At 52.9% G+C, this 6,141-nt stretch overlaps 1 pseudogene; it reads left to right on the top strand.

Moving 5' to 3' along the window:
• Positions 1 to 4,202: 4,202 nt before the first annotated feature.
• On the top strand, positions 4,203 to 4,642 carry LOC133769639 (nucleoside diphosphate kinase A-like; annotated as a pseudogene).
• The last annotated feature ends 1,499 nt before the right edge of the window (positions 4,643 to 6,141 follow it).

Genomic DNA, 6,141 nt, shown 5'->3' with positions numbered 1-6,141 from the left:
GGGTGGTTCCACCTGTGTTCTCACAGATGGTGTGTGCGTGTCACGCAATCACAGGGCACCCTGACAGCCGAAGTTGCTTCTGGTTCCCCTGTGACACGGCTTTTGTGGTTGCCCCAAATCCTATTTCAAGTCCCCCAACCAAGCCTGAGGCCAAACCTCCAGCCACCTTCCTCACCTAACTCTCACCAGGCCAGTACTTCCCCCGCCCTCAACCTCCCCAGCAGGGACAACCGGGGGCAGCGCTGAAGCCGCACAGCCCACCCACAGCATTCTAGCCAGCCAGTCCCCAGCTGTGGCCCTGCCCTGCCCGGCCTTTGCCACAGGAACTCCCAGACAGGCTCCGGCTTGGCCCTCCCCTCACTGCTTTCTGCCTCTGACCAAACCTTCTGCTTCTCCCTGTGGCCGGGGGGGGGGCGTGGTGTGCCCCTTTGTCTGCAGAAAAGTGATTCCTGTCCACAACGCTGACGTCTTCTGTGGTCGCTCAGTCAGCCACAGAACTGAAAATCCCCAGAACAATGGGAACAGCCAGCAGTGAGCCAGGAGGCTGCTTCACGGTGGAGGTGGCCCCTGGCCCACTCCTGGCCACGGCTACGGGGAGGCCCAGCGCTGTTGGCACACTTGCTCCCTGGCTGCCGCTCCTTTGTATGCACCTGCTGTTGGCTGCCCTGGACTTGCAACCTCAGCAGCTGCAGGACCCTGCAGGGGTCTCCTCTGGCTTAGCAATGCCATAGCCCATGTCAACGGGCAAAGACCCGGACGCTGGTCCCCGGCATGCTGCAGGGATCCATGGGTAGCCTGGGGTGGGGACGCTCCCCCTCATGACCGCCACACACAGCAGAGGCTGGAACGTGGCTTTAAGGGACATCCCTGGAGGCCCATGGCTCTGTTGGGTGAACAAGGGAGCAGGGACATTCCACTCTGCTGTGACACCTGAGGGAGTCTCACTGCTCATAGGAGAGTCTGGACAACCTGGCCAGGGTGCATGGGTGCTCCGGACAGCTGCTCCTGTCAACATGCTGCAAACCGCTGCCTCTCGACGTGCTAAGAGCTTCTTCAAAACTGTTAAAGCCATTGCTTCGGACTGAGCTCCTGTGCTAGGCCCCAACAGACCAGACCAAATCAAAACGGAGTCACTCTCGCTCAACAGCACATCGTCAAACTTTTTTTTTTTTTTGACAGGCAGAGTTAGACAGTGAGAGAGAGACAGAGAGAGAGAGACCCCCTAAATGGCCACTACGGCCGCAGTGCTGCACCGATCCGAAGCCAGGAGCCAGGTGCCTCCCCCTGGTCTTCCATGCAGGTGCAGGGCCCAAGCACTTGGGCCATCCTTCCCTGCCCTCCTAGGCCACAGCAGAGAGCTGGACTGGAAAAGGAGCAACCGGGACAGAATCTGGTGCTCCAACCAGGACTAGAACCCGGGGTGCTGGCGCCGCAGGCAGAGGATTAGCCTAGTGAGCCGTGGCTCTGGCCACATCATCAAACTTTAAGGAAACAGATGAATCCCCAAACAGACTGGTTTTTCCTGAAAACAGGAGGTTCCAGCCTACCTGAGTCACTGCAATAAGTCCCCCCTGCTTTACCCTAAAGGGACCCAAGGTTCACCAATCCACTTTTTCTCCATTGTTCTGTTTTCTGGTTCCCACTTACAGGGCTCACTGCTCGGCTCTCCTGTTTCCTAGACTGGATGACGTCCTGGTTCATGGGCCGTGAGTGAAAGCCAATTAGATCTAAAACTAAATTCATCACTATTTTCTTTTACACAACCGAATGTTGTAAAATCAGGATGTGTCACCACTGCCCTCTAGGAAGGAGACCCCAGACCCTCTGGGGGGACCAGGACAACTGGAAAATGAGGCCACTGCTCATAGCCCAGGCCCCCGGGGGCCCCCGGACGCTTCTCAGATAAACATCGAAGGGAATTGGCCAGGGACAGAGAAAAAGAAAAAGGGAAAACCTGAGCCCCTGGAAACACAAGCTGCTCTCAAGATTTCGTTTAAGGGGAGGGAAGTGGGATGGGGAGGAGAGGTTAGGTGGAGGCACGGTAGGGGGACCCCACCCCCCCTTTCCTCCTCTCAGCCAGAGGTGGAAACTGAAGCCTTCCGCGGCAGGAGGCGGGAAGCAGAGGAGCCTGCGAGAGGCACAGAGACACAACCCCAGATCCAGGGGAGAAAATGAGAAGTAAGTAAATCAATTATGCCTGGAGATACAGCAGGGTAATTAAAAAACTTTCTAGAGAATGGAATGGGGGGGGGGGGCGGTGTTGTGCACAGCCAGTTAAGCCGCTACTCGGGACAGCTGCATCCCTTATCAGAGTCAGAGTTCTGGCTCCTCCGCTTCCGATCCAGCTCCCTGCTAATGCACCCTGGGAGGGGTTGGATGATGGCCCGACTTCTGCTCAGCCTATTGGGACACTTATTCTGTCTCATGGAATGAAGTGTTGCTTCTTTTTTGTTAAAAAATATTTTTTATGCAGAAGACAAACAGACTTTTCCATCTGCTGGTTCATTCTTCAAATGCCTGCAACAGCCAGTGCTGCGTGGGCTAGGCCAAAGCCAAGGGACCCAGAACTCGATTTTGCTCTCTCATGTTGGTGGCAAGGCTTCAAGTACTTGAGCCATCACCTACTGCGTTCCAGGTGTGCGCTGGCCAGAAGCAGAGCCAGGACTCAAACCCAGGCACTAGGATATCTAATGTGGGCATCGTCACCACTGTGTCAGATGCCAGCCCCCATTGCTTGATTCTTCAACCTCAAAATACAGCCCATCACGATCTTCAAATTGGGGGCCAGCGCTGTGGCGTATTGGGAAAAGCCGCTGCCTGTGATGCCGGCATCCCATATGGGCTCCAGTTCGAGTCCCAGCTGCTCCTCTTCTGATCCAACTCCTTGCTGATGTGCCTGGGAAAGCAGCAGAAGATGGCCCAAGTGTTTGGACCCCTTCTACTCATGTGGGAGACCCAGAAGAAGCTCCCAGCTCTTGGCTTTGGCCTGGCCCAGTCATTAGGGGAGTGAACCAGCAGATGGGAGATCTCTGTCTCTCTCTGTCTCTTTAACTCTGCTTTTCCAAAAAATAAGCAAATCTTTTTTAAAAAAATCTTCAACTTGTAATTTTGGCCTTTGACAACATATGTGCCCATCACAGCTAGAATTTCGATGATCTATTGGAATAGATCTGGGACTACCTGAAACTAGCGAGGATTTACACCCAACCCAAGGGCCAGCTACCAGATTGTGTGTCCCCAGCGGTGCTGCCTTACTCTGGGAGGACGGTGGAGGATTTTTGCATGAAGAGTCACAAATCTAATCAAACAATTGAAATGCGCTCTGGTTTGGGGTCTCCCAGTGAAACATTAATCCTCAAAAAGTGGGTAAAGACCACAGACTACATGATGAGGATGTCATTCAGATAGTGAAGAAGTGAAACCTTCCCTTTTCCCCACCTGCTGAGCCACCACAGCAGCTTTCCCCACGACCAAGCACCCTGTCCGCGAGCCTGCTGGCACTGGCAGCCACTGGATCAGGACTCAGGGGAGGGAGAGGAAGGCACCCAATCTAACTTGTCTTATCCTGGTGTCACCTGGTACAATGAACTGCATGAGAGATCTGGTAGGCTTGTCAAAACACACACAGGCACACATGCACAAGCATGCACACACACACACTTGCACGCACACTGTTGCACGCATGTACACACATATACACACAGACACATGTACACATAAAAGCACACACACATACACACAGTTGCACAGTTGCACACACACGCACACATACACACAGTTGCACACACACATATGCACACACACACATTGACCTCGGCCAGTGTGCTCTCAGTCAGGCAAACTTGGGTCTAAGAGGAGCAGAGGCAGCGGGGCCTGGCAGCCGCTGTGCCACCCACAGCACGGCTGCTCCCGCTCCGTGCTGTGTCCAGGTGATTTTATTTCTAAACAAGATGGAAATCCAAGCAGCATTAATTTAGGGAACAACAACAACAAAAGGTTAAAGAGAAAGATGGCACACAGGCAGAGCGGGCAGGAAATGCTAATGTCAATTCAGAATCTGGGTTGCGGAGACACAACCGCCAACCAGCTCCCTTTAATCTTTTTGTTTCAGGAATTTGTTCAGCGTGTAAGAGTTTGTGTATGGATTTTGGGTTCCCAACTGGGTCAGATTAAGGATCTCTGTTAATTAGTTGGAGGGGACTATGGCCAACACAGAGAGCATCTTTATCGCCATCCAGCTGATGAGGGCCAGTGGGGGCTTGTGGGAGAGACCACCAAACGTCAGAGCAGAAGCGATTCCGCCTTGTCAGTCTGAAATTAACGCAGGCGTCTGACACCTCCTCCAGGGTCACTGCAGCGACACGAAGGACCAGCGGTTCTTTGCCCGCCTGGGGAAATACATGCGCTCAGGGCCCGGGGTCGCCATGGTGCGGAAGGGACTGAATGTGGTGAAGACGGGTCGAGGGACACTGCAGACTCCACGCCAGCGCCACCTGTGGGGACTTGTGCAGCCAGGTTGGCAGGAACATCACTCACGGCAACGATTCACTGGGGGATTGCAAAGAAGGAGGTCAGCTTATGGTTTCAGCCCGAGGAATGGGCAGATCACAAGAGCTGTGGTCAGGGCTGGATCTACGAGTGACAGGAGGTGGGACCAGACTGTAACAAACCTGGTTACTTCCAAATTTCCTCATAGTCTGGAGGGAAACTCTTGGAGCTGTGAGTATTCCCTTGTACAGTGCTATGTGCTCTCATCAGATTAAAATATTTCATCCAAAAGAAAATTTCTATTAACACTGCATGGACTTCATGCATGCTGGCATTCAAGGTACAGGTTTGCCTGGGAGTCCCTACAAATTTAAGCATCATGTCTCTTGTCGTCTTGAGAAAGTAACTAAATAAAAAGGACAAAAATAAACAGATATATCTTACTTTAATTGTAGTCTGGCCTAAATTCCCCATTGTCATTTTTCCATTGCTACATCCCCCTTGCCGCACCCTAACGATTTCCTGAAACCCATCCCCTGTTGGGCACAGACACTGCACACAGCGAGGACGGAGGAAATGAAAGGTGACAGGGTTCTGACACCCCCACCCTGCCCCGGTCACAGTGCTCTTAGATTAGAGCTCCAGGGCCCAGTGTTGTGGCTGGCGGAGTAAGCTGCTGGTCTGTGTCCTGGCTGCTCCACTTCCATCCAGCTCCTGCTCCCCTGCCTGGGAAAGCATCGGAAGATGACCCACGTGCTTGGGCCCTTGCCACCCACGTGGGACATCTCCATGGTGTTCCTGGCTCTTGGCTTTGGCCTGCCCAGCCCAGGCCATTGTGAAACCAGCAGATGGAAGATATCTGTGTGTGTAACTCTGCCTTTCAAATAAATAAATCTTTTTAAAAATTTTAGAGCTCTGGCCGGCACCATGGCTCACTTGGCTAATCCTCCGCCTGTGGTGCTGGCACCCCGGGTTCTAGTCCCGGTCGGGGTGCCGGATTCTGTCCCGGTTGCTCCTCTTCCTGTCCAGCTCTCTGCTGTGGCCCAGGAGGGCAGTGGAGGATGGCCCAAGTGCTTGGGCCCTGCACCTGCATGGGAGACCAGGAGGAGGCACCTGGCTCCTGGCTTCAGATCGGCGCAGCGTGCCGGCCATAGTGGCCACTTGGGGGATGAACCAGTGGCAAAAAAGAAGATCTTTCTCTCTGTCTCTCTGTCTCACTAACTCTGTCAAAAAAAAACTTTAGAGCTCTAGCCTCATGAACTAACTGCCCCATCCTTCCCTCCATAACTGCCCAACTTCAAACGCAGTCGGACCGGGCCAGGACTTCAACACAGGAGTCTCAGGGGGACACAAACTTCAGTCCATGACCGGTGCATCCCGGTGGATTATTGCAACTTAATGCTGTGGCCCCGTTCATCAGGGCCCCCACATCCAAGATCCAGTATTACTTAAATTACAGACTCTATGAGAGTTCATGAAGATGTGCATTGTGGAAAAACTACCCATGAATTTCAATTTTATGTGCCAGAATGAAATCATCTTTTAATTCTGTCTTCCAGGAACTTTTTTTTTTAAAAAGATTTATTTATTTATTTGCAAGGCAGAGCTACACAGAGAGAGGGAGAGAGAGAGAGAGACATACCTTCCATCCAC

This window comes from Lepus europaeus, chromosome 11, assembly GCF_033115175.1.
Source record: "Lepus europaeus isolate LE1 chromosome 11, mLepTim1.pri, whole genome shotgun sequence".
In the NCBI taxonomy this organism is placed as follows: domain Eukaryota; kingdom Metazoa; phylum Chordata; class Mammalia; order Lagomorpha; family Leporidae; genus Lepus; species Lepus europaeus.
The sequence above is the reverse complement of the archived record's forward strand: the minus strand, read 5'-3'. Positions and strand labels throughout refer to the sequence as shown.